The sequence below is a fragment of the Corvus kubaryi genome, unplaced genomic scaffold, assembly GCF_017639235.1.
Source record: "Corvus kubaryi isolate FWS band 111438036 unplaced genomic scaffold, C.kubaryi_AGA036_p1.0 37284, whole genome shotgun sequence".
Classification (NCBI taxonomy): Eukaryota; Metazoa; Chordata; class Aves; order Passeriformes; family Corvidae; genus Corvus; species Corvus kubaryi.
Genome location: NW_024581088.1, coordinates 10,718,709 through 10,726,283, shown reverse-complemented (window position 1 = coordinate 10,726,283; position 7,575 = coordinate 10,718,709). Strand labels below are relative to the sequence as shown.

At 47.9% G+C, this 7,575-nt stretch overlaps 1 long non-coding RNA gene across 1 annotated transcript; it reads left to right on the top strand.

Annotated features, from left to right (window-relative positions):
* The first annotated feature begins 1,140 nt into the window (after positions 1–1,140).
* Positions 1,141–7,092, top strand: LOC121663823. The gene is made up of 3 exons (XR_006015769.1): positions 1,141–1,260; positions 2,231–3,562; positions 5,419–7,092. It is a non-coding gene; the product is annotated as an uncharacterized LOC121663823 (long non-coding RNA).
* The last annotated feature ends 483 nt before the right edge of the window (positions 7,093–7,575 follow it).

Here is a 7,575-nt window from a genome sequence, read left to right as displayed (position 1 = left end):
TAGAACAGAAATTCGATATGCAAGAAGGTGGCAAGATTTTAAGTAGAACTCTAAGACTTAGAGTTGCCCATCTCTGATAAAAATGATTAAACACAAATAGTCAAATTCTCACAGACCCTGAGGACCTGAGACAGCAGTTTTTCAGCTCATCTGCAGGAAGCCTTCCCAAGTTCCTGGTGTCCACTTGCAGCAGGAGTTGGTTCAGGTATTGACCCAGCGGAAAGGGCCAAGCACCAATGTCCGAATCCCCATTTCCGGCAGCACCATGGGTTCCTGGAGGCCTGATCCTGCTTCGGGAATGACTGGGAAGCCACAAAAACAACGGAATTTTTCTTCAGTCACCCTGAGTGTACAGGAAGTGGTGTCACTGGGAGTCACAGGGACTGATGGATGGTCCCCAAAGTGCAGCGGTACCATCTGTCAGAGCTGGGGTTAATGGGGGGGAATGGAAATAGCCTGAGCCTGGACAGCTGACATCATCTGCTAAATTAACTGAAAACCAAGGCACACTGTACTCCTGCTCCTCACTTGGCTGTCATTAACCCCAGTGACAGCTGCAGCTCGGCAGTGCCCGAATCGACACGGAGCCTTGGGCAGCTGGTGGGGGCCAGTGAGCTGGGCTGGCATGGCCGGGCTCTGCTTGGACATCGCCCTGAGCACTGCTGTGGCACAGGGTGGCCCCCCCTCCTTTCAGTGGGACACCAGGCTTGCCTTCAGTTTGTCCCCAGCCACTCTTAGGGCACAGAGAGGGACTCACAAAGAAGGGGAAAATTCCACTCAGAATTCATTCCCATGTGTGGCACAGAGCATCTCACGGGCGAGACTGTGCATCCCTGTCACTTCTCCAGGGCCTGGTTCCTGCTCACAGCTGGTATCTCTGGTACCAGCTGGTGGCCTTCAGAACCAACTGAGAAATGTTCCAAATGCATTTGGTGCTTGACTGCAGAGTGCCGCCTGTGCTGGAGACCAAATTAACCCACACCTGACAACGTGGAAAACCAGGCATTTAATTTTTTAATGGCTTCAAATACTTTACTTCTTAATTCCCATTTGTGGCATAAATACTGAAGGAAATTAAGTTATTTAAGAGCAAAAACAGATCCTAATTTCTGTTTGATGTCTTGTTCTCACCTTACAGGAAGAAAGGTACATTCAGAGGCTGGTTTTGGCTTGGAAGGCACCACCCGGCAATGAGAGGCTCCAGCTCTTCCTATGGGTGTGATAATTCACAGTTTTAATAAGTTTTTTCCTGTCCTGAAGGTAAAATACAACACTGAAACTGCCAGGAGCAGTTTTCTTGGTTTGTGGTTCCAGCATGGCCTTTTCTGACCTTTGGACATATGCCATGAATGCTTTAATCCCAGCAAGGGTTTTATCTTAAGCAGATACGAGGAAGGATCTGAGAAGTAGGTCAGGAGACATTAGAGGCTGTTTGATTAATTGTGAACCATGTGCACAGCACGGCTTTTAAGCCTGAAATACCATTACTTGGATGCATTGAAGCTGCTGTTTTGTTTTAGAAAATAGTCAAATGGACAGCTAGGAAGAGAAAGGAGAGAGGAAGGACTGGGTTTCTGGGGACCAAACACCATTTCAAGCAGGAAACCACCCCCACAAGCAGTTCCTTGTGTTTTGAGGTGGCAGCAGCCCCAGCTGTGGCTGCAGCAGCTCTGAGGGTCCAGCAGCAGGGACCGGCAGCACCCGAAGGGCGCAGGGCGAGGCTCGGGGGTGGCGATGGTGTTATGGACAGGGGAAGAGGAGAGCTCCAGCTGTCTCCTCTGCTAGCAAAACAGTGCTTTGGGGACACTCCTTAGATCCTTTCCTAAGTATTGACAACACTTTTTTTCCCCCCTCACAGTGCTTTCCCAGCCTGTGTCTGTCCAGGGTGCAGAGTTTTCATTTCTTTTAATGGTTCTCAAGAAATTATTGAGAAATCAAAATACATTTCGAAGTTATCTTCAAGGCTTACTGTGGTTCAAATGGTTTCTTGAAATCCACAGTGCAGATGCTATTTTTCAAAGCTTTACTGGTCCCCAAATGATTGTAATGGTGTATTGACTGGCTTTACTGGGGTCTTGGGAGTTTAGAAAGGAAAAAAGTAACTTAGCAAGTGAAAACCCTTTAAATATATATACATGAAAGTTTTTGAAGTTCATCTAATCTGTCTCTAGTTTGGGTATTTATAAACCAGACACTGTCATTGAGGTTAACAGCACCTTCCCGTTCCCAGGAATGTTACAGCAGTCAGTTGACTGCAGCTCCTTCATGCCTCAAGGAAGAGAAACCCACCCATCTTCCAGGCTGGTGCGCCCCTCATGCTTCCGAAACTGCTGCCAGGAGTGACAGCTTGGTCTCACAGCACTTCCCTGCAATTTCTGGAGAGCCCAGGATCCTGAAATGTCCACGTAACAGCATTAAAACAAGATGAATATAGCTCCATACCCTGGATCTGTTTAACCTGATAAATAGTTTCAGTTAATGGACAGCAAAAGGAATGATGCTCAGTAAATTTGATTTTATGAGCCTTTCACTTATTTGCTGTACCCATTAGGTCGGAAGTTAGGTAATGGTAAGTGTCCATTAGTGCATTAGCTCAGTGATGAGGGAGCTGAGTTGGAAAAAAAAGAAAATGGTGGAAAACCCCCTGAAGCCATGTGCATTTATTAAGCCTGTTCGTTAGTGACGGTAATGGACACTGAGCTGGAGAGACGTCAGAGTTTGGTTCAGGTGGAAAGTACAGCAACCCCTGAATCCCCTTCTTCCTCCCCACAGCATCTGGTCCGTGTTCCTCCTGCCATGGGGAGCCTGGGAGAGCCACAGGGGCTGTAAGGCAGGGATGGGGCTGCTCGTGTTCTCCTGGGAAAGTCTCTGTGCAGTGCTGGTGGCAACCTGGGACTGCTCCTTCCAATCATGAATACATGACCCAGCTCATAACAACCAAAATAACCATTTCATTGATAACCCTTTCTTTTACTCACTTCGTTTGAATTTTTTTCTCTGCCCAGGCAAATTAGTTTTTAAAATCTCTTTTCTCAAGTTTTTTGCTACCCTGGGATTATTTACACACCCCACAAAAAGCTGTTTACTCTTCTGGGTAATTCAATGAACATTCACTTGCTTTGAATTAATATGCAGCGTTGTTCCAAGCGCAGGCAATTTACTAGTAATTGGAACATCTCCTTACCCTGGAAAAAACATCCAGCCTCCCAAGTTAGTTTTCACAAGTGGCATTAATGCAGCAAGAGAGCCAAATTCCCTTGTTTATGTGCTAGCAAGGAAAAATGGGGCTTGTTAGCAATTAGAAGGTAAATTTTCTTCCCCTCCCTTCCTGATGGTGCTTCCCCTGTAGCTGTGAGGGCTGTTCAGGGTGACTGGAGTCTGTGTCCCCCCATTGCCAGGGCTGGGTGAATTCCTGCTGTGGTGTTTAAGCAGTTTGCCCGTGATGTGTTGCAGGTGCTGGAAGGAGTTTGGTGGGTAAAAGGGGTTTGCAGCAGTGTGTGGAGGAGCAGGGTGCAAAGAACCTTTTCAGCAGCAGTTGATCTCACCTGGATGCACATCAGAGGTATGGGCTTTGAGCTATTTGTAAACCAGGTGACCACTGCAGAGAGCTTTGCTTGCAGGATGTAGTAGGAATGTGTCTGGCTGGTGCCCAGTGGATTGCACTGTCCCTCGCTCAGCTGGTGATTGAGAGTTAAATCCAAGAGCAGTGTCAGGCTCAGCAGCAGACGTGTTTCCATCTCAGTCTGCTGGGTGCACTCTGACCACAGACAGGCCACGCCGGGATAGAGACCTGTCTGTGAAGCTAATGGAACCTGATAGATAGAAAATGAAATCTGTTTTCTCTGCTCTGTTGTCTGCTCGCTTCCCTAATTTGGTTCCACTTACAAGGGCTACTTACAATGCTAACGCTTCTCCAGGGGTTTCCCCGATAATGAAAACAACTTTGTTAGGGACTGAGGACAGGGAAAGAGACAATAAGTTACATTTGTTTGACACAGTTTTGAGGTCCCAGTGGGAGCACTTTGAATCTATGCAGTCCAAAGCGAGGCTTCCTGTGCCTTTCAGAGCCTTTTTTTCCCCTTAAACTTTCCACCCCGTGTATAACCTCCTGCCCAGGCAGGACACGGGGCTCAGCCAGAAGGGAAGACAAAATGTTCTGGGGTTAGTTAAAACTCCCAGGTGGGGTTTGCTGCTGGATGTCGCTGTGAGAGAAGCTCCCCTGTGGAACGACAAGAGTCTCGGAGCAGCAGGGCCCTCCAACAGCCTCTCTTGCTCTCAAGACGTTCTTTCTCTCATCACATTTACTGTAGAACTGGGAATCTTCATTATACAAATATTTTTGTTGATTTTTATGCTTTGCTTTTGACCTGTGAAAATGTGTTTACAACAGAGTTTGTGTTAACACCCTGAAAATAAACAAGTGTGAATATGGCACCGATCATGTTAGGACAAAAATTAATGTTGCATATGCAACATTAAATATTGCTAAAGAATTTAATTTAATTAGGGGATCAGTCCTTATGAAAGCCAGCAAGCCGATGGCCCAGAGAGCTGAAATCTTCTGGCTGTGGCAAGAGCTGAGCACACACGATCTCGCTGGGAGCATCCCCTGTTGGCTGCTGCACGGGGCACACCTGGCCCTGCTGGCAGCGGGACAGAGCAGGGCTCCTGTGCTGCCAGTTGTGTCCTTAGCTGCATGAGCAGGGACCAGAGTTACAGGAACCATCTTTAAGGACCCAGTCTGGGACAATATTCAACTTCACTTCACAAAATCTCTGGGTGGAAATAGCTTCCAGTCACTAGAACCAACCTGGGGACAATATAAACCCACAATCGAGAGAAGAAATCCTTCACAGCCAATTAGAGGTCTCTTGAGCTAACAAGTGCACTTCAGGCTCCTTGACACCTGCTCATAGAGGCAGCAGAGCTCAGGGGCTGCACAAAAAGGTCTTCTCCATCCCCTCCTGCTCTTCACAGACCCTCTGCAAGCCCTCCAGGGGGCTCGTGGCCCGTCTGCAGCCCCCGTGCTGCTGAGACACCGGCTCTCCTGCCCGTTTGGTACCTGGCACAGGTGGCATCCCCTCAGACGTGGCAGCGGAGGGTGCCGCAGCCTTGGCTTCAGCCATGGAGAAGATGTGGGCTTGTGGACAGTCCCCACACAGCTCAGATTGGGAGCGACGTCTTACACCCAGTGCAGTCCTTACTCCCCAAGGCTGTGCACTCACAAAGGGTGATTAATGTGCTGCTTGGGAGAGGACATTAACTGAGACATCCTATTTACAAAGAGCTTCCTAGCGGTGTCCTCAGGAGAACAGGGATCCAGACAGCAGAGTTCGTGTTGTTAGTAATGTAAAAGGACACTGTTATCTGTATTGCATCACTGAACTCCATTATGTCTTTTATTCACCTTGTTTGCAGGACAAATGCAGTTCCCTGTGAAGCCATCACCAATCGGCACCTATTGGCAGGTCACCAGTTCAGGTTTTGTGCCACGAAGGAAACAGATGCTGCTGTATCCTGACAATACATGGCTTACAGAGCCACTGACTCAGCAGGAACCAAATCCTCAGCTCCCACAGCACCCCTGGCTCCTGGCTGGCCACCCTGGGCACTGCCAGCAAAGCCACCTGAGCAGGCAAGGACAGGAATGCCCAAGGATGGGGCCATTGGCAGGACTTTATCCTCATGCCAAGGTCTTTTTCCTCTGCCAGTTCTCAGTGGAGCTTTCCCTGCACACCCCCTTGCCCGCTTGTTGTTAGCGCTTGACACAAGCACGGGCGTCTCAGTTGGTCACTTGGTCCCTGTCTCCTCCCAGAGCAGGTCCTGGCTGTGGGACCACTGCCAGTGGCAGGGCTGGGACCAGCTCACACGCATTCCTTGCAGGTCTGAGGTCCCTTGGCAGAGCTCTGCAAGCAGCTGCTTCCCTCTCTCTCTGCATTAAGATTAATGTTTGAACAGCACTTGTCCCATCCATCTCTCTGGGAGCTTTCCTCCAAACAAATAGCAGGAGGAGGTGGCATCTATTTGAGAATGACAGGGCTTCAATCTATTTATTCCACAGGTAACCGCTCTCTCCTGAAATGTCAGATTGACTCTTCATCTTCCACGGGCTGCGGTGCGAGTGCACCGTGGCAGGTACGGGCCCGCCTCCCTTCATTTGCAAGGAAAAAGAGTCACTGAGATTGATTGCACAATTGAATATGCAGCATGGTAAACAGTTATTTGGAAATTATTGTTTGTGTTTAATTATGACATACAGAAGTTTAACAGTCATAAATTTTTCATTGGAGTTGGAATGCAAATGAAAGCATTAACATGCATCAACGAAAGACACAAATCAGCATTTCCCACAGCGAATCACAGGATCTGGGGCTGGCAGCCCCACACTGTTCATGAGCATCCCCCTCCTCAGCATCATGGGCCAGAGCTTTCAGTGAGCTGAGAGTGGCTTAGAAACCAGGAATTAGTTGTTTCTGCTTGGTTTGTTCTCTGTATAAAGTCCTTAAGGCAGAGCAGTGGCTATAACAGGCAGCGAGGGCTTAACTCCCCCTTAGACTTTTGGGGTGCAGCCAGGGTGGAGAAGGGACTGTGGGTGTAACCTCCATCCTGGCAAAATAGGAAAACTTTCTGGTTTCATGAAAGTGCCTTGTCAGCACTTTTGCTGGTCTTTCCAACAATTGTCAGATGAATTTTCCCCATCTTTTCTCTCTTTTTATTCTTTTCTTATCTCTTTCTTCTCCTTCCCGCAGCACATGCACATGGACACATGCTGTGGCTCTTGGCAATTGAAGAAAATGAAAAATAGATGTGTAGAGGGAAAAAAGTTTAATAGCAAGAAAAGATGTGCTAGAAAAGAGGGCGGTAATAAAAGAATCTAATTAAAATGGAAAATTTCCATGGGAAAAGGTGTTGGGGGAGGCAGAGGTAGAACATTGTTTCCATCCAGCCTACTCATCTGGGGGAAGAAGCAGCATTTCCCAGCTGATTAAAAACTGGTATGATAATGAAAGATGAGTATTTTTCTGTCTTTGTATTTCTGAAGCAAATCTCTCATGGGACAAAACATATCACTCAGTGAGTTGCATAATGTTTAATTCTGTATTAGGCAAAGATCAAACTGTGTCGTACAATTCACATGTGAGCAGAAAGGTGAGCGCACGTTTTCTGAGCACCCACCTATGCCACCAGAGACAACAGTTTTGGGGAGGATTTTAGGGGGAGACAGGAGCCCAAAGGGTCTTGTGACAGTGTTTCAGGGATGAGCAGATGGGGTATGGAGATCTCAAAACAGATGTGCAGAAAGGGCTGACCTGTAGCTGAAGGATGTGTTTGAGCAGAGCTGACCTCGTCATCAAAGCCTGAGATGAAATATCTCCCCAGATGAGTTCTGTTTATGATGTTCTCAGGCTATTTTAACAACGAGATTGTACCAGTGGAGCTGTGATTTACTCCACAACGGCAGAAGTGTCCTCGGTGCCCCTGCAGACTCATCACCCTCTGCAGGGGGAGAGCAAGGGGTCACAGCACTGGGGACATGTCCTGCGGCCAGTTTATGGCCACTTTGGTTCTGATGTC